Genomic DNA, 27,948 nt, shown 5'->3' on the forward strand with positions numbered 1-27,948 from the left:
CTCCTAACTTTTTTCACTAAGAGCAATTCACAAAGTATTTTAGGCCTAAAAGTAGCACCTAAGTCTAGGAGAGCTTAAAAGTCCTCAAGAGGACTCCTAACTCAGTAAGACCTATTCACAAAGAATCGTAAATGCCTGCGAGACGAAATGTTAGGGTATTAAACTTGTTGTGGAGTTAATTGCGATGCAATAACATCCCCGACTAACAGGAATAATCCGATTAGTCCCGAAATAAAATGTTTGGCCACACTACGTTATAAAAAATAATTGCGCCATCAAAAGACGAGGACATGTTCTTCAATAGGAAGAAAGTGCATTCCATCAACACGCAGGTTGTTTTTGATGCAAATTTTAACATAGCCTACTGGATGTTGTTGCAAAGTGGCCTGGATCTTCAGCTACCCATGATTCGCGCATTTTAATGGGGAGCGGTCTGAGGCAGCTTTTTGAGATGTACCAGTTGGGTGTCACTTGCTGGGAGACAGTAACTATCCATGCAAGACGTGGCTCTAGCCTACCTCAATCCACAACCGGGAGCACAGTTAAAGTATAACATGTAAGTGATTACGCAGATTACGCTTAGTCTATGCGTAAAACACATCGTATTGGCTCTTTGACGCCTTTTATTTGTTGAATCCATATTATTGTTTACTGATTTCTTCCATATATGCTAGAGCACACAAACATACACGAAATGTTGTGGAGAGAGGAATTGGGCAGATGAAACGTCGGTTCATGTCCTCCACGGCGAAATACGCCTCACCCCAGAGAGGGCAAGCACAGTATGTGCCATTCTACACAACCTCTGCAAGCGGAGGAACATTCCACAGCCAGACGATGATGATGATGATGATGATGATGATGATGATGGCGATCAACATGACAATGAATTTGGCCGTGTGGAACCGAGTGGACTGTCATTTAGGGATCACTTTGAAAACACATTTTAGGTAAACACCTTGGCACAAATCAGTCATCACTTGTGTAGTTCATAACATTTATTTTCTTTTAAATTTTACGTATTTTTATTGTTTGCTTTCTGATGAAGAGAAAGTTCTCTCACGGACACGTCGGACAGCGAAATATTTGATTTAATCTTAAGGCATGATCATGGGAAAAGTACTGGCAGCAAAGTTTACCGAGAACACATTCGACGAGACAATAGATTCACAAGATTCTTATAGGAAACATTTTCATTGTGGGAAGGGAGTGGGAGTGACCTTAGGCCAAGTAAATTTGTAATACAATGGGTGGGTATTGGACATGTCTGCAGGTTTGGCTCTAAACGAGTTTACACAACAAAGAAGTCAGTCGATTGGCCTGGTCACAAAACCAGACTTACTGGCTCAAGTGGGAACTTGAATACAAATTAACTTAACCTCTCTCAGTTTAAGAGAGGAAGGGATTTGTTTTAAGTTACAGGGAGAATGTATACAGTTCCTTCTAATGTAATAATTATATAAACAGGTTAATATAATTTGTATGTGATTGTATATTTATAGTTATGATTGATATTTCCACGACAGTTCCTCCCTTTTTGATCATAAGATCAACACTTATTACAGGTGATATATTATGTCACAGGATTACAAATGAGGGTAAAACAAGTTAAAACACAGAATAATAGGAATAAAATTCAAAGAAATTCGTAAAAATCAATCATTAATAAAGTAATCAATATGTACATTAGTAAAATTGCAAATTCAAAGAAATTAGTAAAAGTAAAAGTAAATGATCAATATGTACATTAGTAAAATTTATGCCTAGCATGTTAGGTCACTCATTTTCCATTTGGTAACTCTTCATTGGACTAAGGGGCCCATTCTTGGTGGTGTTGAAGTGGGTTTGAGCTGCAGCAAGTAGGCTTGCAAACTGGTTGTGTGATGATGTGGTTAGCTGGGAATCCGCTATGGTTGGGAGTCGGTCGTTGTTGCTGGTGGTTGCGTTGCATTGGTCTGCTGGGCTCATCAGGAGTATTATGCAGATTGCGGTAGAGGTGGTCCATTCGAGGCTGTTGGAAAAAATAACCGGCTGAGTACATCACATGTACATTACAAATATAGCTAACTCCTACCCTAGCCTGATGAGCACATCACAGGGCAGACACATTACAATATAGTCAACTCTTGCTCTAACTCAACGAACACAAACATGATAATATATAGTCAGGTCAAGGCCGGAGCCGAAGGCCCCATTTCCCAGGCTGGCAGATGGTGGACACTCAGACAATGCACCAGTCATCCTCAAGAACGGGAGAGCCACATTAATTTATCACACAGGAGACACTTTGAAGCTCTCCCCCGTTACCTGCCCACACCAGGGCCTGAGAAGCCACATTTCGGGGGGGCACTCCCCTGTTTAATTTATCACACAGAAGACATTTTGAGAGCTCTTCCTCGTTAGGAGGAACCAAGAGATACCCCTGCCCACACCAGGGCCTGAGAAGCCACATTTCGGGGGGGGCACTCCCCGGTTTAATTTATCACACAGGAGACATTTCGAAGCTCTCCCCCGTTAGGAAAAACACAAGGGATGCACACCAGGGCCTGGGAGCAAAGGCCAAGCAAAAACACACAGAACCACACACACCTCAAACGCACACACCTCATCGAGAGGAGGATACAGCATAAAACTGTGTCACACAGGGACTCTTCATCTTCTTCTGAAGCAGACCTTCCACGGAGGTGAAGCTCTGGACGAACCATCAGCGCTGATTAGGGACTTAGACATATTCGATTTCTCACGCTTTATGACTCTGTATAACCGTTGCCACTTTACTTAATAAATCCAAGGTCCTCGTGCCGACAGACTTTATTACCTCTCCGTCTCATTTTATCTGGTCCAGTAACTAGACAGACCGTTTTTCCCCTCAATTTGGTGACCCCGACGTGATTTTTTCTGAATTGAACCGCAACTGGGAAACGAGAGACGGAGAGCGGCACAACCTCGGGACCCCGGAGCACCGGACCGATTCCTGCAGTCTCACCTCGGGCCCAACAAAAGGTAGGCAGAACCTGTTGATAAAATCCAAACTCTGCATAGTTATATAGGAACCACATTAGGAGGTGAGACTGTGAGAACGGTTCGCTACGGGATATCTCGTGGGGACGAATAGGACTGCACCCCAGCATTTCCCCATAAAACCCGATTGACCCTGAACGCGTGACACATCGAATATCGGCTCGTTGCATGGTGAAAGAATACCCTCGAGACCATAGGGCCTATAAGAATCGGTCATAGTGATACAAGACTACCGATGGCCAAAGTAATAGATGCCTGGGCCATAGAGTGGAACCCAGAGGGATACCTGGGCCGTGAACGGAACCCAGAGGGAAAAGAGGGCCTATAAGAATCGGTCATAGTGATACAAGACTACCGATGGCCAAAGTAATAAATGCCTGGGCCATAGAGTGGAACCCAGAGGGATGCCTGGGCCGTGAACGGAACCCAGAGGGAAAGAGGGCCTATAAGAATCGGTCATAGTGATACAAGACTACCGATGGCCAAAGTAATAAATGCCTGGGCCATAGAGTGGAACCCAGAGGGATGCCTGGCCCGTGAACGGAACCCAGAGGGAAAGAGAGAAAAAAAAAAAAAAAAAACTAGGCTCGTTGCATGGTGGAAAAATACCCTCGAGACCCTAGGGCCTATAAGAATCGGTCATAGTGATACAAGACTACCGATGGCCGAGTATTGAATGTGTATTAAATAATTCTATGTGGTAAGAAGGTTAGAGTCCTTTATCAGGGTTAAAGTCCCTTTGCAGAGGAAACAGTATGCCTGGGGCATGAGTGACACACAGAGAGACAGTGTGTGTATGCGCGAGTGACAGAGAGAGACAGAGTGACTGGGTGTGTGTGTAAGAGGCCCAGAGAGAGAGAAAGGCTGCGAGCGATTCTGTGTGTGTACGTCAGTGTGTACGTGCGTGTCAGCGAGTATGCGTCAACGTGCGTTTGGGTGTGTACGTTTGCGTGAGAGAAAGCTTGATAGAGGGAAAGAGAGAATCTGTGAGTGTGTATGCGTGGTCCGCTCTATCTTTGCCCGTTAAAACGGGTAAAGGAAAGAATAGATAGATTGATAATAATGAATAATGTCTCTCTGACGCATTGCTTCGGTCTATGGCTTAACCTGCGGAAATAGATAAATTGACAATGATAAATAAACCTTTTTACTGTGTTGCTTCAATTTACTGTTTGACCCGTTAAAACTAGACCTAGATAAATTGACAATGATAAATAACCTTTTTTACTGTGTTGCTTCAATTTACTGTTTGAACCGTTAAAACTAGACCTAGATAAGTTGACAAGGATAAATGATATCTCTTTTACTGTGTTTCTTTGAATTACTGCTGGACCTGTCGCATAGATAAACTACGATACTAAACAACATCTCTTTGCCGCGTTGGTTGACGGTTTAGTCTGTTGAAGCAGATTAATCAATAAGGATAGATAACGATTATTGGCTATGAGGAATATCTGGATGTATTGAATAACGTCTCTAGGCCCTGTTGTTGTTTTTTGCTTTCCCCTCCTTTTTTCTCGTTCTCCTCCTCCTAGAGTGACAAGAGTTACCCCCTAGTCTCTCATCCTCTCTCGTGTGTTAGACAGGCCACACAGAGTTATAGCATCACGGCCGCCATTTTTTGAGTTCTCTCACTCATTCCCAAGCCACACCTCCCCCTCCGCCAAATTTGGGCCACTCCAACCCTACCCTTCCCCAACTACAGCGCCCCCTACTGGTCCACTCCAACTCTACCCTTCCCCAACTACACCGCCCCCTGCTGGACAACTCCAACCTTACCCTTCCCCAACTACAGCGCCCCCTACTGGACAACTCCAACCTTACCCTTCCCCAACTACAGCGCCCCCTACTGGACAACTCCAACTCTACCCTTCCCCAACTACACCGCCCCCTGCTGGACAACTCCAACCTTACCCTTCCCCAACTAGACTGCCCCCGGCTGGACAACTCCAACCCTGCCCTTCCCCAACTACACTGCCCCCTGCTGGGCAACTTCAACCCTGCCCTTCCCCAACTACACCGCCCCCTGCTGGACAACTTCAACCCTGCCCTTCCCCAACTACACCGCCCCCTGCTGGACAACTCCAACCTTACCCTTCCCCAACTACAGCGCCCCCTACTGGACAACTCCAACCCTGCCCTTCCCCAACTACACTGCCCCCTGCTGGACCACTCCAACCCTGCCCTTCCCCAACTACACCGCCCCCTGCTGGACCACTCCAACCCTGCCCTTCCCCAACTACACCGCCCCCTGCTGGACCACTCCAACCCTGCCCTTCCCCAACTACACCGCCCTCTACTGGACCACTCCAACCCTGCCCTTCCCCAACTATACCGCCCCCTGCTGGACAACAACAACCCTGCCCTTCCCCAACTACACCGCCCCCTACTGGACAGCATCAATACCAATCCAACCCCGACTCTCGATCACCCCCTGCTAGAAGAATTATGCCAGTTACTAATAAAGATAAAAAGACAAACCTCCCCGCACCCTGCCTTCAGTGCAAGGGCGTCCACAACCCCGACCACCCCCATACCAGGCTGCTGTAAGAAGAAGCGGCGAACACGCCCACCATGTCGGACGAGCAACGAACCAGAGCGCTGGGCTGGCTGTGCCTCAACGCTGAACCGGGGAAAATATTGAAAGGCCAAGACCGGAAGAAATGGGAGGACCGATGTGATGTCTACATTAAAACCTGGCAGAAAGAGGGCGTGATCCGAATGGGACCCCTCGACCAGACCGGCCGGGCCGCCATACACGCGCACATTGGCAGCCAGTATGAGCAGGCAAAGGTCCGCCGCGACAACGCTGGAACCAAGGCGGGACGAACGGATGCACTCGAAGCCCAAGACCGGATAAAACAAAAGAGAATCTTAGTATTAAATGCATTGGCCTCTTGCCTCCCGCTCCAAACCCTAAAACCAGCCCCCTCCGCCAGGAATCCCTTCCTAGCGGACCTTGTAACCCCTGCCTGACCGAACCTGATAGCCCCAGTCTATCCAACCCCTGCCCAACCGAGCCTGACAGCTCCGCCCTATCCCTCCCTACTGAGGGCCGATGTACAGGCCCGCCCACCTCCGTACAACCACTCCCTCCCCTATGCCCCGACCGACTTCCCGCCCCTGCCCACCCAGGTACCCGCAGATGGAGTAAGTGGCACCGAGATGGGTCCTCCCCAGGTCCCTGCGCCCCCCCATCTCATGTACCCAGTTATCGAAATAACCCACGCCACACCTCAGTCCCCAGTCACGGTGACCTGGCAAAACCCCCCCCCCCCGGAACCGGAACGAGCCAAAGAAGGGGTCCACTTCACAAAGAGAAACCATCCACAAAGCGAGAAAAGCCTGAAGCCGACGACAGCTTCCTCCCCATGCCCGATGATACCAGGAAGAGCCGGGCCATTGGGGCAAGAACCACCCAGCGCCGAGAACTGGACACCCCCCTCCTCAAGCTACAGCCAAGCCCAGGCCCCCGAAACCAGGCTACCACCACCAGAGCGAGCCCAGCCGACAGCAGAAAGGATACGGACGCGGATCGGCGCCCCTGGCGCCAGCGCATTGGACCTGGCCTCCTTCCTGATCAACCTATCGTCTAAAGAAGAAGAAGAAGCAGAAGTGGCAGGAGCAACAGAAGAAATGAGAAGACACTCCGGAATTCCCCAAGGGAGACACGCAAGACACGAGGAAACAGATGATGATGACGTAGACACCTTGGAATGGGACCCACCGGGAATAAAATGGAAACAAGAAGCGATGGAAAGAATGACCCACAGCATCGACACAGAAGTCCAGCTCCTGTCTCGACGGCTGCGGGAAAGGGACGAAGGCAGAGACCAGAGGTGGGGAAGAGGCGCAATCCGCGGGACAATTGGCCCGGGCAGATCACAAGCCCGAAGTACCGAAACCCTGATCACGACCACGGCCACCACCAGCACTCCACAAGAGTCCGGGTCCCAAAGGAGCCAAGCCCCCAGACACCGGATGAACCGCGACCAGAATGAAGGCCCAGAATCAATGTACCCACTAATGGACACCCCTGCAGGACGACCAATGTACGTTCCCTGGACCCACCGCGACCTCAAGGGACTACTGGAAGACCTTCCCTCGATCAAACAGGGGGCGGGCAAGTGGATCAGAAACCTCGAGCGACTGACCACAGCTGACCGGCCCACCATGGGGGACATCCGAGCGGTCCTCATGAGAGGAGAAGGACCCCGAGCAGTCAACGACGTGGAAAACGTGGCCAGAACCACCAGAGAGCCGGACAACGCCCCCTTCGACCCCTACCGCCCCATATGGTGAGAGGCCCTGAGGGGCCTCTACCCCCCCCAGAACTCAGCAGCATGCATGACCGGCCTGAAAAGAAAACCCAGTGAATCAGCGGGCGAATACCTTACAAGAGCCACTGAACGATGGAAAGACGGATTCGGAACCCTTCCAGGAGCCTCCGACGCCACCGAAGCCATGTTCCGGATCGCGGTTGAGACGGGTCTCTGCACCAAGATCCGCGAAGGCCTCAAGACGGTGATTGGACTCGGAAGAATGAACGCCATGGACTGGGAGGAGGCCATTACACACCACGTGAACCTGGAGCAAGACCGGGAAGACGAAGACGTCAAAGAAGAACGCGACCTGAAGAAACGACTCTTGCGCATGGACGTGAAAAAAGCAACCCAGGAACACAACCGGGACAAGAAGGAGCTCAACAAAGACCACGCCTCCGAGATCATGCCCCTCGAAGTGGCCCCGCCCCCGGCCCCGCCACCTACCCCCAACCCCTTGGTCCAGCCAAGCGGACCTCCTCCGACCCAGGTGCAAGCCCCTCCCGCTCAAGCGGGGGGGCCCCAACCTCCGCCGTACCCGAACCCATATCCGTACCCATACCCACCCTCGTACCCAGCAACACAGATGGGGCCCGGGATGTACCAGAACCAGCAGTTCCGACAAAGAGGCGGATCCAGATGGAGAGGAAGGGGCCGGACCCCAAACACCAACCCTACCCGGTCCTACCCCTGCTTCATTTGTGGGCTCATAGGACACTGGGCGAAGGACTGCCCCCAGCCGACACCGCCGGGGATGCAACACGACCAACATGATCATCAACCGCAACCCAGTCCGCCCTACGGTAACCCTGGAAATGGATCGACGCATGCCTCAAACCCCGGAACCCCGATGTACCCTCTCTGGAGGGACCCGGGATACGACAGCCAATACTGACAGGACCCGAGAACCTCGAGAGGGACCCAGGTGGTGAACCTGGGAACGGGAGCCCCAATGGTGGACGGACTCGTAAACCAGACCCCGATTCGGTTCATGGTCGACACCGGAGCCACAGTATCCACCATCGGGGACCTGAACCATGAAATCCCACACCTCTCCACTCGAACCCTGACCACCATGGGGTTCTCGGGAATAGAAAAGACTAACCCCTTCACCACCCCCTTGCCGCTTACCATCCTGGGGCAAACCTTCTACCACTCCCTCCTATATGCCCCCAAGTGCCCAACCAACCTCATGGGTAGAGATATCCTGAGCAAGATCAACTGCCACATCAGCTGTTCCCCCGAAGGAACTTCAATGACGACAGAAGCCGACCAACCCCTCCAGATGATGCTGGTGCATGAACCCCCGCCCCTGAGCCCCCCGTCAGACGTATATTGGATTCGGAACATGACTACCACGGACGGACTCAAGCCCCTAGAAGAAACGTATCGAGAGTGGGCCCCCTGGATCCAGCAACAGGGGGACTTCTACCCACCGCACGACCCCCTCCACACGACCCTCAATGTCCTTCGAGACCCAGACGAAAGCTACGACGAACAATGGAGCCGCATCATGGAGGGAACCGGCCAGAAGTGCCTCTATGAAGCAATGTACATCGGACCTGAGGGGGTGGCGGCCCCCACCCCTCTCACCCCGGATCAACAATACTGGTACCGTCTCAAACCCGAGTCCCGACCACACGTGACCCTGGCAGTAGCCAAGCACCACACGGCCATGAAGCTGGGGCCCATGGTCTGCCGAGCGACTCAAGTACGAGAGTGGGCCCCCACCGACAACCCACACATACACCTAGCCCCTGACAAAGGCTTGATCCGAGTCTCCTTCCCCCAGACAGCCTCCTGGGGGGTGGCAGAACGAGTGGAGCGCGACCGACCGCTCGCCCCCGAGGATGTCGACACCCCCAGCCCCCTGGAAGCCGAAGACCCCGACGTAAAGATCATGCTAGACGACCTCCCTCAGAATCTCTGGGCCACCGGAGCCTACGACATGGGGTTTACCCCCCAGCACAACATCCAAATACCTCTCAAACCCGATCAAACCCCGATCCACCAGCCCCAGTACAAGGTCAGACCCGAGGCAGAAGCAGGGATCACAGCCACCATACAGGGACTCAAAGAGGCAGGAGTGCTCCGACCCTCTCAGTCCCTTTGGAACACCCCGATTCTCCCAGTAAAGAAGGCGGACGGACTCACGTGGAGGATGGCCCATGATCTCCGCCTAGTAAACGACGCCACGGAAGGACCCCCCGAGAGGGTGCCAAAACCGCAGGTGGCGCTCCACGTGGTTAACCCCGACCACCTCTGGTTCTCTGCAATAGACCTGGCCAACGCCTTCTTCTGCATCCCCCTGAACAAAGACTCACAAGACATCTTCTCTTTTACCTGGAGGGGAGAAAAACTCACCTACACCCGAATGCCGCAGGGGTACCGATCGACCTCCACCATATTCAACGACTGTGTGCGGAAGGACCTTAAGGACACTGTACTTCCCGACAGAGTGGTTATGGTCCAATATGTAGACGACATCCTGCTCGCTGCGCCTACCAGACAAGCCTGTGTGGACGCTACCAAGACCCTGCTCGAGACCCTAGGGAAAGCAGGGTACAAGGTCAAGCGGCCCAAACTACAGGCTGTCCGGCCCAGGGTGAAATTCCTGGGGAGGTTGATCAGAGGGGATACCAGAGACATGACCCAGGACACCCGAGAAACCATCCTGAATTACCCAAAACCCGCCACGGTTCAGCAAATGTTGGCCTTCCTGGGCCTGTGCAATTACAGCCGCCAGTACCTCCCGGAATTCACAGAGCGAACGTCCGAACTCCGCCAGATGGTCACCACAGCCGGGGCCCGACACCTACGGGCTCCGCTGGAATGGGACCAAGGAAAAGACACCGCCTTCCGTCAGCTGAAGCAGGCCCTCCACTCAGCCGCCGCCCTCCAAGCCCCCGACTATACGACCCCCTTCCATCTGGACGTCACACAGAGGAACGGAAATGTAGCGGCCACCCTCTGGCAGGCAAAGGCCGGCACCCGAAGGATCCTCCTCTACCACAGCTCGGCCCTACCTACTCCGGGCCTAGGACTCCCTCACTGCGCCAGACATCTCATGGCCATCGCCATCGCCCTACGAAAGACACAGTTCCTCACCATGAACAACCCCACGGTGGTGCACACCACCCACGGAGTTAAGGCTGCGGTGGAGAGCTCACTCTTCACCCTGTCGGCCGCCATCACCCAGATCCGGTTGACCGAGGCCCTGACAGATCCCTCGGTGAGCTACTCGACGAAAGGAGTGAATATGACCGGAGAGTATCCCGCAGACACGGACGGCACCCCCCACAACTGCACGCCTCGCATCCTGTCGGAACTCCGAGCGCGACCAGACCTCCAAGGGTCACCCCTAGAAACACCCAAAACAGTGTGGTACACCGACGGCTGCTGCTACAAGGATGCCCTGGGGACCAACATCGCCTCTTGGGCGGTGGTGGAACAGGGGCCGACAGGGGTCTGCCACACCAGACACTCGGGGATACTCCCGGAGTATCCCTCGGCCCAAAGGGCTGAACTCACGGCCATGGTCGTAGCCCTCGAAGCCGCGAAGGGCCTACGCCTCGACCTTTACACCGACAGCAACTACGTGTACGAGCTCTGCCATCTGAACGCTACCCAAGCAGAAAGGCGGGGTATGCTGACCTCTACAGGGGCGCCCCTGAAGCACAGGGACCTCGTCGTCCGCCTACTCCTCGCCATCCAGCTACCAGAGTCTGTGGCCATCATGCAGCCCCCCTCATGCCCCTGCTGGATTTCCCGGACTAGTTTCCCCTGGACGACCAGATAGCGCCTGCAGATTTTGACTGTGAGTATGGCCTCCCTCGCCCTGCAACCTTTGACTTTGAGTACGAGCTCCCCTACACACTCCCAACCCCCGCCATCGACTGTGTTCCCGCCGAGCCGGGCATCTACCCGTGAGTGCTAGTGGCCTCTCCGGGTGCACGGCCCCGGCGTCCTGTTTCCACCACCGTATGCTGAAACCCCACCACGACACCCCCCTTCCCCCCCCCCCCCCCCCCTGTGACGTGCTAGTAACCTCTCCAGGTGGGCTGCCCCATTCCCGTCCCCGCCAACGGCACCACCCCCCTCCAACCTGATGCACCCACGTCGCCTGGACCAGGGATCTGCGTTCCGGTACCAGGGGCTGCGGCCCGTTCCCTTAAGGCTTGAGGGCGCCCCTGGCTGTATTCTCTTCTGTACGCTTCACTGTTTTTAGCCGCTCCCATATCTATGCCCGCGTCTACGCAACCGACGCCGGGAACGTAAATGTTGTTGTTTATATCGCTGTCCCACTAGATGGAGCTCGGGGATACACACGGGCGAGGTTCCAGGGGCCTTAAAATAATAATAATAATACATTTAATTTAGAGGCGCCTTTCAAGACACCCAAGGTCACCTTACAGAGCATATATTCATCATTCAAAACTATGTAAAACAGACTAGGAATAAAAGGAAAACAGAGGTTAAACATGAAGAATAATAATAATTAATAACACTCAAAGACGCCTAAAGTGAAGGGGGGACCTCACTAACCACCACCAATATGTAGCACCCACTTGGGTGATGCACAGCAGCCAATCGGTGCCAGAACGCTCACTACACACCAGCTTGAGGTGGAGAGTTAGGGATGAGGTGGAGAGTGAGGGAAAAGAACATTTAACACTATCGATCACATTTAAACAATATCGACCACATTTAAACTCTATCACCCACATTTAAACACTATGGACCACACGTAAACCCTATCAACCACATTTAAACACTATCGCCCACATTTAAACACTATGGACCACATTTAAACACTATGGACCACATTTAAACCCTATCGACCACATGTAAACCCTATCGACCATATATAAACACTATCGACCACATTTAAACATGTAAACCCTATCGACCACATTTAAACCCTATCGACCACATTTAAACACTATCGACCACAATTAAACACTATCGACCACATTTAAACATGTAAACCCTATCGACCACATTTAAACACTATCGACCACATTTAAACACCATCGACCACATTTAAACATGTAAACCCTATCAACCACATTTAAACATGTAAACCCCTCTCGACCATATTCAAACACTATCGACCACATTTAAACTAACGACCACATTTAAATTATCGACCATATTTAAACACTATCGACCACATTTAAACACTATCGACCATATTTAAACACTATCGACCACATTCAAACCCTATCGACCACATTTAAACCCTATCGACCACATTTAAACCCTATCAACCATATTTAAATACTATCGACCACATTCAAACACTATGGACCACATTTAAACACTATCGCCCACAATTAAACACTATAGACCATATTTAAACACTATCAACCATATTTAAACACTATCCACCACATTTAAACACTATCGACCACATTCAAACACTATCGACCATATTTAAACACTATCAACCATATTTACACGCTATCGACCAGATTCAAATACTATCGACCACATTTAAACCCTATCGCCCACATTTAAACACCATCGCCCACATTTAAACACTATCGCCCACATTTAAACCCTATCGCCCACATTTAAACACTATCGACCACATTTAAACACTATCGACCATATTTAAACACTATCGACCACATGTAAACACTAGCGACCATATTTAAACACTCACACAATTTGATATATATCACTATATATATATATATAGATATAGATTTGTGCTGATTATATTATTACGATCTATCCTTGTATTTAAATTGCGGATCCCCATAAAGGGTATAAATTGCCATCCCCGTATTGGGTTCCAATAGGTTGACTGACTCTCCGTCCATCCTTCGTATGATCTGCTGTTCCAGCGCCAGACAAACGGCGGTGATACTACCGACGGAAAAAAAACGTTACGTCCCATTGTTTGGAGTGAAAGCAGTTTCTCCCTATCCATATAATATATATATATATAGATCTACACATATAAATAGTTTATAAAATAATTAAAAGTTTACAAAAACACACTTAAATTACTTAAATTACTAAAAACAACGCAACACGCACGGAGCTACTGGATAAGCGTCCTACTCGCGTCGGCGCCATGGCAACCTAGATTGCCCGTTTATCAGATGAGGTCCTGAGCGCAGTTGAATAAAAGGGTCTAATGCTCAGGTGGCGCCTTGCGACCACCTGCCCGTGATGACGCTCAGGACTATTCCATGGTTTTAGTTGTTCCCGTGCCCCGGGCCTACCCTGGATACCCCATGCGTGTGATTGCTTATTGTTACACGACCAGTTAACTCCTCCTCACATCCTTAGTGTGTGGTCATCTAGGGATGGGTTGAGGGGGATTGCCATTCGTTGTGTACCTCATGTCTTTCTGATATTATTATTATTATTTAGGGACACGTTTCATGGTTACATTTTTTTCCATGTGATTGTTATTGTGTAGTGTTTGTGTGATTGTTGCATTTTGTTTATATCGTTATTGTTTACGTTTGGTTTTGTTGTTGCATTTTGTTGTTGTTGTTATGGTTTGGTGTTGGTTTTGTTGTGTATCATCTGCTGCCAGTATTGTTGCTATTGTCTGCTCGCGATGTAAGGCCGGGGTGGATGCCACCCCCTAGGTGGGGTGTGTATGGCATGCCCATGTCTGAAGCATGGGTGGCGTTTCTCCCACGTGGTTCCCCATACACCCGGTCCAGCGAGTTTTTTTTTTTTTTAGTCCCATGTTCATGGTTGTTTGTTTTTATGATCATTTTGCCTTCTTTCTGTTATTTCTAATGGTGTTATGATGGTAGTCCCGCGCTGGAGTCCTATCCCTCGTACCCCTAATGAGTAAAAGTCGTCTTGCGACGACTTGAGGGGGATATGTTGGAAAAAATAACCTGCTGAGTACATCACATGTACATTACAAATATAGCTAACTCCTACCCTAGCCTGATGAGCACATCACAGGGCAGACACATTACAATATAGTCAACTCTTGCTCTAACTCAACGAACACAAACATGATAATATATAGTCAGGTCAAGGCCGGAGCCGAAGGCCCCATTTCCCAGGCTGGCAGATGGTGGACACTCAGACAATGCACCAGTCATCCTCAAGAACGGGAGAGCCACATTAATTTATCACACAGGAGACACTTTGAAGCTCTCCCCCGTTACCTGCCCACACCAGGGCCTGAGAAGCCACATTTCGGGGGGGCACTCCCCGGTTTAATTTATCACACAGAAGACATTTTGAGAGCTCTTCCTCGTTAGGAGGAACCAAGAGATACCCCTGCCCACACCAGGGCCTGAGAAGCCACATTTCGGGGGGGGGCACTCCCCGGTTTAATTTATCACACAGGAGACATTTCGAAGCTCTCCCCCGTTAGGAAAAACACAAGGGATGCACACCAGGGCCTGGGAGCAAAGGCAAAGCAAAAACACACAGAACCACACACACCTGAAACGCACACACCTCATCGAGAGGAGGATACAGCATAAAACTGTGTCACACAGGGACTCTTCATCTTCTTCTGAAGCAGACCTTCCACGGAGGTGAAGCTCTGGACGAACCATCAGCGCTGATTAGGGACTTAGACATATTCGATTTCTCACGCTTTATGACTCTGTATAACCGTTGCCACTTTACTTAATAAATCCAAGGTCCTCGTGCCGACAGACTTTATTACCTCTCCGTCTCATTTTATCTGGTCCAGTAACTAGACAGACCGTTTTTCCCCTCAAGGCGTTGGTGCTTTCCTCTTCTGGAGGTGCTGGGCGGCATCGGCTTGCATGGATCCATTCTGGTTTTCCTTGGAGTATGACTGCAGCCCTCGTGGTCAGTTACACCTGGATTGGTCCTTGCCATCTGGGGAGGAGAACATTTGGGTTAAGTGACTTTAACATGATCATATCACTAGGATAAAAACCATGGGTAGGGCTGTCAGATGGTATTGGAATGGAGAAAAACGCTTAGCACAGATCAATTACTGTGTAATGTGTGGAATCTGAAGGGATTGATGACAGTATTGTATGTGTGTCTGGTACTATGGGTGTGATAGGAACAACGCAATTGTGGACTGCTCTCAAATCTTGTACAAATCTCTATTCATCTGGAGCCGGTTGCACCAACTGGGCGTAAGCCTGGTCGTAACAACGCCTGGTCGTAACTTGGCGTTCTAAGTCCAACCTAACCGTTACGCCGGTTGCACCAACTGGGCTTAGCGTTCTTTTCACTAAGACCAGGCGTAAATCCTACGCCTGGTCAGGGGCAGGCATAGAGTTGAAATTCCAGGCTGTTTCTATAGCAATTACATCCAATCCAATGCAGCTTTACCACCATCCTTGCAACGCTTCGCTAAACTGCATTTCAAAGCACAGCCGCCGATATGATCAGTGTTCACAGATCGACTGCCTGTCGGGAAGATATCGCTGGTCGATTAGTCCTTTCTCAATTTATAATCAGTTGTGAATGTTGTTTTAACTATGTTTATATGTTTTATATAGGCCGACACATTAAACAAATCTCTCCTACAGAACCATTCCCGTCTAAATGCCTGCTCGTCGTAAACCAGACATTACAAATACATATTTTAATTATATTCGTTTGCAGTGTTTTATTGTTAGGCATTAACACAATTGATGAATGACAATGAGTGAACGAATGAATTATTAATTTCGGGGTCCAACAGCATGTCAAGAAAAATAGTAAACAGCTTTTGTCACGAGGTATCCTAGAGACGCGGTGATATGCGCATACCATGGAACATTCACATGGCCGCGCATGGCTAAGACCGGGCGTAGTTAAGACCAGGCGTAAGTCCCGTTGGTGCAACCGGCGTTAGTTCCATTCTAACGCCAGGTCGTAACTAACCCTGCGTTCACACCAAAAGATGCATTTGCTGCCCGAACGCGTTGACGCCTGAGTTTTGCGGCGCGTCAAATCAAGTTTTGCGGCGCGTCAAAGTTTTGCGGCGCGTCAAAAGTTGAAATATTTCAACTCGAGCAGCATTTGACGCGCCGCAAAATACGTGAACGCGCCCTTCGCCCGTGCCCTGCAGCGGGCACGGGCATGCCGCTATGGCAAGCCGAGTGTACCACAATTCGACTTCAATTAAACGCGTTCTGAAACGCCAGCACGCGTGCCCAGAACGCGTTTTGGTTTTCCAGAACGCGTTCCGGCGTTTCAGCGCGCGCGCCCAGAACGCGTTCCGGCGTTTCAGCGCGCGCGCCCAGCGTTTCAGCGCGCGCGCCCAGAACGCGTTCTGGCATTTCAGCGCGCGCGCCAAGAACGCGTTCCGGCATTTCTGCGCGCGCGCTCAGAACGCATATTAGCATATTAACAGCACGCGTGCTGTTAATATGCTAATGCGCTCCTCCCCTCAATTTTCTCAGCCAATAGATTTGAGCCGTTTTCACCTAATCATATGCTAGGGCAAACACACAGACAACATCAGTCGAGACCAGAGCTCTTCTTTCGCGAATCTTTTCTGTTGTGTCGTTCTTAAAGTCGAAAGATGTTAAGATGTTTCAAATTAGGTGGTTAATGTGGAGGTGGTGAACACTACAAGTACATACACTTTGACTATACACTATCTAAGCTACTTGACCGAACATTGTGTATGGTAAGTGCCGTGGCAACTATGATAACATAATTAAAAAATACTTTTATTTATAGCGTATTGCTTATTACATTTATTTATTACAGCATTACATGAGTCAGCTTATTCGTCTTCTGAGTACAATAAAAACAATAAAAGAGTTCAGAAGTTAGAGTTAAAATTCCATTAGAAGTAAATAAGTCCGTCTGAAGTATTAACATGCAGTTGCAGGTTTTAGCCTGTACGTGGTAGTAGCCTATAAGACGAGGTATAATTCACTTCATCAGTTGGAATGAGACAGATAGAAAAAACTATATATATATATATATATATATATATATATATATATATATATGTATCAGTGGCGGCTGGTGATTTTTAAAGTGAGGGAGGAAGGACTGCGCGCTTGGTTGCCATTGGCCTGCTTGCACTGTTGGTGTATGGTGGCATAAGAATGTGAGACTCAAGTTGTTTCAGGGTGTTTTGGTGAACTACAAAATAGCAGGGAGGGAGTTATGTGAACAAAATGTCTACAAAGCCACCAGTGGCATCACTGTAATTTGAGAAGGAAAGGATGCAAAGCATATTAGTCTAATCAGGCCTACTGTTGATTTGTAAAAGTAAATAAAAAAATCTGGGCCTATTATTGGGCCTATTTTTGCCCTCACTGACTGAAGTTATTTAGCTATGTTTATTTTCAGTTACAATTGCTTGTAATGCTACCAGTAAGTCATGCGTACCTAGCAAACCATGTAGCACTCACAACACTGACGTTGCCATTACTTCTGATGACCTTGATTTTGGGAAGTGGTCTACCTCTTTCTGAATGAATGGAATGGTTTTTGTAATAAGACGTTAACAATGTCCTCCGTTTCCAATGTTTCCATTGTGCATTTAGGATCTCGCTATCGCAGATTTCAATTGCTCTGCGTCTCTCAGACTGAGCATCGCGGCAATGCAGAACGGGTTTGTTATCGACAGCGTTGCCAGATTGGGCAGATTTCCCGCCCAATGATAATCTTTCCAGCCTAACATGGTTAAAAGTAGCCCAATTGGGTGGGAAATCGGACCAATCCGGCAACACTGCTCACCATCCAGGGATCCTGCTTATTGGTTCATAGCGCAGACGGATAGATTTTTGCGCGAATCAGACCACTTAAGGTCCCACCCACTCAGAGGAGGATTTTCCTCCTCTCTCCCATTGAAACCCATGTTATCCACCGGCCGCCAGTACTTTCGGGAAAATGAATGGGAGTTAACGGCGGCGGAGGGAGGACGTTCCTCCCTGAAGTAATTGTCAATAGGCGATAGGGGGTGCTAATGTCCCTTTACCCAGGGAAACGAACATTATATATTCAAAGGCAATAAAGTAGTCATATTTCAGGGCATTAATTCATTACAATAGTCGGGGCAATCTACATTTTTTATTCTCAACAATGTTAGGGAGGATCTTCCTCCCTCTCCTCAATGGAGAAGCCTCCACTGATATGTATATATAATATAGGGAGGTGAGGAGATAGATACTACTACAACTGATACTATTGGTAACCAACTGGTAGGTATTGGTACCCAACAGACCAAGCCCTTTAGGAAGACTTCCATCCTGCTCCTGTCACATTACATAAATAGTTGGTGTATAGCCTATATAAATGCAGAAAATATTGCAGCCAAAATTGCCCCCAAAATATTCACAACATTTACCATTTAACCATCCCTTTTCACATTAAACTGGCCTCTACTCTTGATACATTTGTAACTCACCTACAAACTCACTCATAGCCTTTAATTTAGTGAAACGTTTTGGTCCCCTTTTTCCTATTTCTTTTTCACAGTGTCTACACGTCAGGTCATGGTGAGGAATATATTAATCATATATTTATATTAGTTAGTTAGTATGTTATTACTATATTGTTATTAAGTGAACATCAGTCCATGTGTTACAAACAAACAGCAGAAATCAAATGCCGGGAGGAGGGAGAAGCCTGTCTGGGCAGGCTCTATACACTGCGGTCCCGGTCCAACCAGCACCTGCCGAAAATCTCCTGATTAGGAGTGAGAGAAACTGATTCGCGAAAGAAGAGCTCTGGGCCCCGTTTCCCGATAACGATGGATCTTCGCTCGTACGATCATTCTCCCGATGGATCTTGCGATCCATCGATAATTTCTTTGGAGCGTTTCCCGAAACTCCTCTTAACGTGAACGCGCATTCGCTGCACTCACGACGTCGTAGGATTGTAACTGTCTACTGACACGGTGCTTAAATGGGCTCTGTAGGAGGGGGAGACGCAGGAATGTCGCAGGAAAATTGTGTTAAAAAGGGTTAAAATATATCCCCATCAAGGACAACAGCAGAGTAGCCTACGAAAAAAATAGACTGCAATTATATGAATGCTAAAGACATTAAAACACAATTGATTAGGCTTAAACCGACATATATCAGTCCTAATCCTGAATGCACTGTGCGTTTCACGGCATTTTCCCCCCTGAAATAATTCCATATGACAAAAAATTAAAAATAGCTTGTGTGACAACTACATTTATCTTAATGGGCTGATTTCTGAAACATGCTTTGCGCAGCAAAGAGAGCCGACTTAATCTGATTCCGCATAAGGGTTTCCTTGATTGATAATTTGATTGGCTATAAAAGCCCCTCCGGAAATAGGGTAAGGTATGTATTGATGAGGAATACAACGAAGCCCACCGTCTGGCCCGGTGCATCGTTGAGCGCACGATCGGGAGGTGGAAGTTGCGCTTTAGATGCCTTCACAAGTCAGGCGGAGGGCTCCAGTTTTCGCCGGCCAAGTCATGCGCCGTGATATGTCTGACGGCTATGTTGCACAACATTGCAGCTAAGGCTGGGGTGGCATTGCTTGAACCGGAGGACGCTGAGGACGATGACGACGAGGAAGATCGGTGTGAGGACGGCCTCCCTCATAACTACGCGGCTGGTTTTCATGCGCGTCGAAGAGTGATTGAGACTTTTTTTTAACCCCCTCCACTAGGGTTGCCAACCGTCCCGTAAAATACGGAATCGTCCCTTATTTGGCAATTAAATGTTGCGTCCCGTATTGAACCAATACGGGACGCAATTTGTTCCGTATTTCCATAAATGTCCAATACACATGTCTGTCACACACACAAATACTAAATCTAACAATAATGATCAAAACAAAACACAGGGAATACTAGGGTCAGCAAAATTGTCGCGGCGGGATCTACGCAAGACCCGCTCCGGTCATCTGTGTGTCTGCGCATGCGTGTGGTGGTCACGGTTGCCTAGCGACAGACACCACACACCGGCGCTGCTCACAAAACCCGCGCCTTTTAAAAATGTCTACTTCACCCGATACTCCACCACGTCCTCAAAAGCGTAAACGCTTGCAGAAGTACGGACGTGAGTGGGAAGACGCACGTCCTTGACTGGACAGCGTCAGTGGAGATGTTTACAAGGCAAGTTGTCAAATATGTCGGCGAGTGTTTTCAGTGGCGCACGGTGGGCTGTCTGACATCAGACAGCATGCAACAGGAGAGCAACACTGCAGACACGAAAGATCACAGAAGACCCAAGCGTCAGTGTCACAGTTCTTCATACCCCAATCATCTCCTGAGGTTGATACGGTATGGGACATTATGTTGTGATTGATTTCCTATCTGGTTGTGCTTTTGCCAGAACATCGCAGTGCATGGGCAGAGCCTATTTTAGTAAACTGTTGTGGTTTGATTGATTGTTTAGGATGTTGAGTTTTAAAAGTCGAATGAACGACCATTTATTTAATATACAGAAGTATATAAATATTATATATGGCCATTTAAAGAACAAATCATACTAATGGATTATCAGTTAATAAATAAATAAATACATTTGTTAAAAGAAAACCTTTATTCTTTAATATACATACATTTCCTAGATTAAAAATGTTTGTAGAGCTTTCTGTGTATTCTGTGTCACAATTTTTATATTTTTGAGGAATGCAGTTTTCAGTGATCATTACATCAATTATATTATTAGTGTGGATTAACTGTTTGGATGACCTGACTTCTTTTCGAGTGACAAGACAGGCAGCAGACAAATGTTCAATTTGATCAACAATATGTCATCCCACTCCTCCTCTCTATATTACCGCAGCTGAGGTGACACAGGTGTACCACAAAGACACAACCTCAGCTACAACAGTGTTGACTGTGCACATAAACTGAATCAAAAGATTCTCCTGGATTCAAAAATTTAAAAAAAAAAATGTATAGGGACAACAATGGCAGAGTCAGTGGTTAAAGATGTCCTTGCTCCAAAGGTAGTGGCTGATGTTTTCAAGGCCCTAACATCAGATAAACCCCTCCCATTTTCCATTCAGACAGATGCATCAAATAAAGGAAACAGGAAGATGTTCCCCCTTGCTGTTCAATACTTCAGTCCAGAATGCGGGGTCACCAACAAAATGCTGGATTTCATTGAAAATGCAGATGAGTCCGCTGCTGGGATTGTAGCTCTCACAGAGCAGTCGCTTGACAAATTTGGCTTATCGTTGGATCATGTGACAGCATTTAGTGCACTGCAGACAACACAAATGTGAATCATGGAATTCACAACTCTGTCTTCACCAACTTGAAGAAGTAACAAAAAGATCTGCTGCAAGGAAACTGCCATGCCCATATTTTGCACAACACAGTGAAGCATGCTCTTGACCAGCTCACTGTAGATGTGGAAAATGTTGTGCTGAAGGTCTATGCCTTCTTTTCCACATCTGCCAAACGAAGAGAATCACTCAAAGAGTTTGGTAGGTTTTATGATGTTGAGTTCCAGGAAATTCTGCAACATGTCACAACCAGGTGGCTCTCCCTTAATCCAGCCATCACCCGGCTAATGCAAACCTGGACTGAAAATCGTACTTCATCAGCCTGGGGGGAGGAGTGTCCTAAACAACTTCGAGCATTGTTAAAGTTCAATGAGGACTCAACTGAGGAAGATGGAGACATTGTGGAGGTTTACCTTCTTTTCTGCAATAATATCCTCTCTCTCTTTGAGGAAGTTGTAAAGAAGCTGGAGAGTGATGAAACCACCTGTGTTGAGTTATATTCCATCATGGAAAACTTCAAGCAAAAGCTCACACAGAGACAAGATTAACAGTTCTATGGCTACTTAACTAAATTGAAGCTGCAGCGTCTCCGTCCACTTGATGCTGACATGGCAAGGGCAGATTTTAGTGCATTCCTCAACACAGCACTCTCATATGTTGAGAAATGGTTCAACTTTTCGGAACACTACTGGTTGTTCTCACTGCAACCTCTCTCTCTGCACCATGGCACCATGACCTTTACTGACATTGAGAGGGTGACCACCAAGCTCAACCTCATCCATAAAGTCAACATGGATGAACTTTATGATGAATGCTCCACATTAAAACCCATTCTGAAGAGGCTCAAAGAAGATGCTGAAGATGAATGGAAGTCCAAAGGTGTGGCTGCCAGGTGGGTGGCTCTCTTTCGAGTAGCTGACCTGCCAAACATGTTGTCTATCACCAGACACATCCTGAGCATCCCAGCATCCACTGGATGTGTGGAAAGGATCTTCTCCAGAATGGCCAACAAATGGAGTGACTGCAGGAACAGGTGCTCCACAGAGCTCATGAGAAATGAGCTCCTGATCACTCTCAACTTTGAGCAGTCCTGTTCAGAGTTTTACAACAGCGCTTTAAAAGAAAAAGAGTTACTCAGTGCTGCAAGGAGTAACAAGAAGTACACCTGGAAAAAGAAGTAACAGTTTTGAGGGGTGGAGTAATGTTGAGGGAAGGAGTAATGTTTTGCACTCTCTTTTCTTACATAAGTTTATAAGTGTTTTTGTTGTTTATTTGTACTGTTTTTTTTTGTAAAAATGTTCAAAGAGAGTCCCTATAGTTATGCACTTAAAAAGTAACATGAAGTTCTCAGTTTATTTAGTTTATATTTTAAAAGTTCATTGCTGCACACGCCACACAAAGAGATTTCATTCAAGATTTAATTGACTGCACTTTATAAAAGAATGGTATGTGGTAATAAAGCATTTCAAGCTTTAAGTATGACTAATTCCTTTCTTGATCAACCCTTTACTAAAAACACCAGCACAAAATAAAACATACCACTGCTGCGGGCGCCCCGCCCCACAGGAGTCGGGCCCGTGGTGGCCGTCCCTTATTTTAATTTCTGAAAGTTGGCAACCCTACCCTCCACCCTCCCACATGTCACTAAACATTCCCGTCAACGTGACCAATCCCCACCATATCCCAGCCTTTTGCCTGCTCCTTTGCTTGTTTTTTATAATTTATTTTATTTCTTTATTTTTAATTTTTTTAATTTTATTTTATTTTGTACATTATTTTATGCTACGTTTTATGAGTAGCCTATGTCAGTCTGCACAAATCCCCCCACTTTCTCTCACACATTTTGAGTGCCCTGCCTGCGCAAACATTTTCTGGACTGTCCCGTTTTATTTTGGCCATTTTAACATCTTTATTAATAAATTAATTAATGATCTTTATTAATTACCAAACTAAGAACATAAAGGCGCAATGCGTTTTAATAAAACGCATCCAATAGACGGAATGTCCGATGGTGTCGCCACTGAGGCTATAGCTGACGATTCTCTTAGAGTCCTACGAGTACCTACGAGCACCCCTGGAGTACTCGTTAGCTACGAGCGTTTTAAAGACGTTCGTTCCCCACGATGCTTTCGGGAAACGCGGTGAAAACTCTACGATGCCCTTTCGACGCACTTCACGATCCACTTAGGCTAACGACGCTTTCGGGAAACGGGGCCCTGGTCTCGACTGATGTTGTCTGTGTGTTTGCCCTAGCATATGATTGGGTGAAAACGGCTCAAATCTATTGGCTGAGAAAATTGAGGGGAGGAGCGCATTAGCATATTAACAGCACGCGTGCTGTTAATATGCTAATATGCGTTCTGAGCGCGCGCGCAGAAATGCCGGAACGCGTTCTTGGCGCGCGCGCTGAAATGCCAGAACGCGTTCTGGGCGCGCGCGCTGAAACGCTGGGCGCGCGCGCTGAAACGCCGGAACGCGTTCTGGGCGCGCGCGCTGAAACGCCGGAACGCGTTCTGGAAAACCAAAACGCGTTCTGGCCACGCGTGCTGGCGTTTCAGAACGCGTTTAATTGAAGTCGAATTGTGGCACACTCGGCTTGCCATAGAACGCGTTCTGGGCACGCGTGCTGGCGTTTCAGAACGTGTTTAATTGAAGTCGAATTGTGGCACACTCGGCTTGCCATATGCCGCGCCGCAAATCAGATTTTGACGCGCCGCAAATCAAGTTTTGCTGCCCGTTTTCTCGGCAGCAAATGCTGCGGCAGCAAAGCAGCAACGCGTCTCTACATTCACTTTGAATGGGATCACGACGCGCGTCAACTTTTTGCATCTTTTGGTGTGAACGCAGGGTAAGACCTACTTAGCAGTTCCGACCAGGCTTAGTTACGCCCAGTTGGTGCAACCGGCCCCTGGTCTCCCTGGCTTCGGGAGGGGCAATATGGGTGTGTTACAAGGACTAGTAGTTGTTTCCTTTAGAATATCTTGAGATAAAAGAGAAGTTATTAGAAGTTATGGGGGGCAGAGCCTTCAGTCGCTCTGCTCCCCAGCTCTGGAACTCTCTACCACCCGACCTCCGAAACTGTGACTCTCTCCCCATTTTCAAAGCACAACTAAAAACCCACCTGTTTCGGACTGCCTACTCTCTCTAACCTCCATGCTTCCTGCCATTCTGCCCTATGTATTTTAACTTATTATGTTGTCCATTCTATGTCTATTTTAGCACGTTTTTTGTATATTTCATTGTGTGTTTTATTGTGTGTGATGTACAGTGTCCTTGAGTGACCTGAAAGGCGCTTTTATAAATAAAATGCATTATTATTATTATTATTATTATTATTACCGGCTGAATTCTATCTAATGCTTCGGGGGACAAACGATATTGTCGAGTACAAGTCAAAGTAGCATCTGACTTTAATGTAACTTTAAGAGATGGTGAAGAGGTTACAAATCCTGCATGATTTTTATGCATGGCCCATAGTTTAGATGGTACCTGGGATAAACTCTGGGGTGAACTGTAACTGTACGTCCACACCAGGAGCTTTGGTCGCTCACAAAGTTTCGCTGCGAATTTTTCTGTTCGCTTTCGTCGCTCAAGTCGCTCATGACGTACAATTCAATTATGCAGACGCATTTAAAGGAGCCGTATGCGTTTAGTAGGCCCTACAGACAGCCATATCAAATAGTGAACTCTCCCATACACCTTGGCCATATTGCCGAGACGGTTTTGCTTGTTCGATAAAGTGCTTCGACAACAAGTAGGACAGTGATTCCCCCCAATATAAAAAAAATCCTAAAATGTAGGCTAATTACAACCGAGAACAAAAAACCCTGCGTACTGTAGTAGTTGAAATATGTTTCACTGACCTGGATCTGCAAATCATGATCTGCACTCATTCGTCGCATTCAAAACAAATAGACATTGGCGCACATGGCTAATTTGCATACGTGCACAGGACTGGTTGGCTCCGCAAGGCAAATAATGGAACATATCTATCTATCTATCTATCTATCTATCTATCAACGCGTGTCTAGTTTTAATGTGATGTATTGTGTGTATGTCCAGTCAGACTTGTTCTGTGTGGTCTTGTAGGCTACTGTCCTGTGTGGGATGAACCACCTAAATGGATTCCCGACGATTTGTGTCGTTTGGTATTAATAAAGACTTGACTATCTATCTATCTAGACTATTTAATTAAAAATTATTCACCTCAGGCTCCGTGAATAGTCGGGAATAGAGGGATAAAAGACAAGAGATATATCCCTTGTCATTTATCCCTCGTCTTGTCGATTAGTTTGTTTATGTGACGATTTCAACAACTTTTTTGGTTTTGTTTAAAGCATGCTACACGCGATTGGTTGGTTAGATTGGTGGCATGTAGAGCAAATTTGATTCCCGCTTAAATACGAATGTTCTAGATGTAGCCTATAAATACTCCCGCTTATCATCACTTGATATCCAAACCACTATGGCGTTTCGATCTCTGAACTGAAAAAGGGTGGGTTCGTACAACACCGGGTGCCCAGTTACAGCCGCGATTAATACTTCAGCCGACATTTTGTTCAGTGAGTGAATAAAGGTAGGTAGGAACCAAAGTGCCTGCCGATGTTCCCTGGGATCCACGCAAGCGAAGAGCGTCTACATTCCGATTGGCTGTCAGTGTTTGGTCGCTGAAGCGAATAATAGTCATTTGCATAAAGTTAAAAAGTTTTCAACTTCTTTTTGACGCTCTGGTCGCTCAACTTTGGCCGCTGGTAGCGTTGGTCGCTTTGGTCGCTTTGGTCGCTCTTGCCCATAGAAAGTGAATGACTTCCGGCGATTTGGTCGCTCAATTCGCTTCTGGTGTGGACGGACAGTAACAGGAGAGGTGGGAGAGATTAAAAACTTCAGTTCCAATGGGACATGTGATACAATAGTGGGAACCGGCTTTGATATTGTTTCACTCGCAATGCCAGCAATACCAACCGTTTTCAATGTTTGGTTACTTTCTTGTAAAATACCAGTTTTGTTAATAGCTGATACTGTAGCACCAGAATCGACAAGAAATTCAAAATGGTTTTGTCCTACCTGCACGGAGCATTTTGGATTTTCGGTGGGGGTGGAAGACAGTTGAAGAAGCGTTGCCTGGATCCTTGTTTCCTTTTCCAAGGGGTCCTAGTAATGATTATACTCACCTGGGCGTTGGAGCGTGTTCTTCATGGTGTGGGGGCCGTTGACTGGTTCCATGGGCGGGGCTGACGGTTTGGCCTTGTCTCTGTGTTTCTTTCTGCAATATCTCTCCTGATGACCAATCTTTTCGCAGTAATAGCATCTGGGGGGTTCTTTAACGAGTTGACGTTGGCTCCATGCACAAAGTGTAGCGAGGGCGGTTTTGTCTTTTATGTTGTTTTGGGCTGTTTTAATAGCGTCTACTTCTGCGGCTGTTAACTCTATTTCAGTCATTAATTGATCAACATGTTCTGCATTACTAGTTGCTGTTATGTTCAACAGAGCTGTTCTATACACTTCTGTCCAATCTGGGTTGATTTGCATAGTTGTTTTTTTTGAAAATGTTAGACGCGATTTCTGGAGTTACTTCTTGTTTAACTGGTTTCGGTATTGGGTGTCGTTTTTCCGTGCGAATCCATGCATCTAAACAATTCTGTGTGTAATTAAAATCCCAATTCGGATCTGGTCCAGACGTTATTGTTTCTTTTAATTCTTGTAGTTTGCAAGAATCAAAAGAACTACCTATTGGCCAACAGCCATCTGTCCATTCGTACACATCATAAGTAAATGGAAAGACCGAGTATATGCCTTCTTCTCTCAAGACTATATCTGCGGGGGATCTTGGTGGCACTATAGGATCGTTGTTTTTTTTTTTTTACCATAGCGGGTTCTTACCAGGTCCGCACTTTTTTTAATTTGCTTAGATATCGTTATTGTCACCTTAGCGTCCCGTTTTGATGAATGGGCGTCCATTTTACTCTTCCTTATGATTGAGTCAGACGTTCTTTTGAAAAGAAGACACAAACAAATTAATACAAATAAATGAATACACACACAGCTGATACAACAGATAGGGATATACGAAACAAAATACAATCACTTTTGTTATAGTTTTACGTCATGAATTCTTTAATGCTAAAAGTAGGCTATGTTAATGTTATTTAATACTTTTAAAACTTGTGGAACTCAACGCAAATGGAGACCACAGATCTGTTTGATAAAGAAACAAAGAAATGTTACCTAACTGAATGATATTAATATATTTTGTACAAAATTGTAAATCAGAGTAAAGTCAATGTCTCAAAGGAGCCCGATTTATTTATTTCTATGTTAGTTTCAGGGTACTCACTCGTGGTTTGTCAATCAAACCTGTTTGAAGAATAAACTTTTGTGGAGTTGAATTGCCCTCTGGTTCTGGATCAGTGTCCTGAACTGCTACGATTTTCGGGCATTCATTCCTTGGACATTGCTA

The 27,948-nt window shown here is 47.3% G+C and overlaps 1 long non-coding RNA gene across 1 annotated transcript; it reads right to left on the minus strand.

Moving 5' to 3' along the window:
* Positions 1-1,452: 1,452 nt before the first annotated feature.
* On the minus strand, positions 1,453-27,903 carry LOC115554462 (uncharacterized). Its single transcript, XR_003978601.1, has 3 exons — positions 26,556-27,903; positions 15,007-15,185; positions 1,453-2,011 (listed from the first exon to the last, which is right to left on the minus strand). It is a non-coding gene; the product is annotated as an uncharacterized LOC115554462 (long non-coding RNA).
* Between the last annotated feature and the right edge of the window lie 45 nt (positions 27,904-27,948).

This window comes from Gadus morhua, chromosome 11, assembly GCF_902167405.1.
Source record: "Gadus morhua chromosome 11, gadMor3.0, whole genome shotgun sequence".
NCBI classification, from domain to species: domain Eukaryota; kingdom Metazoa; phylum Chordata; class Actinopteri; order Gadiformes; family Gadidae; genus Gadus; species Gadus morhua.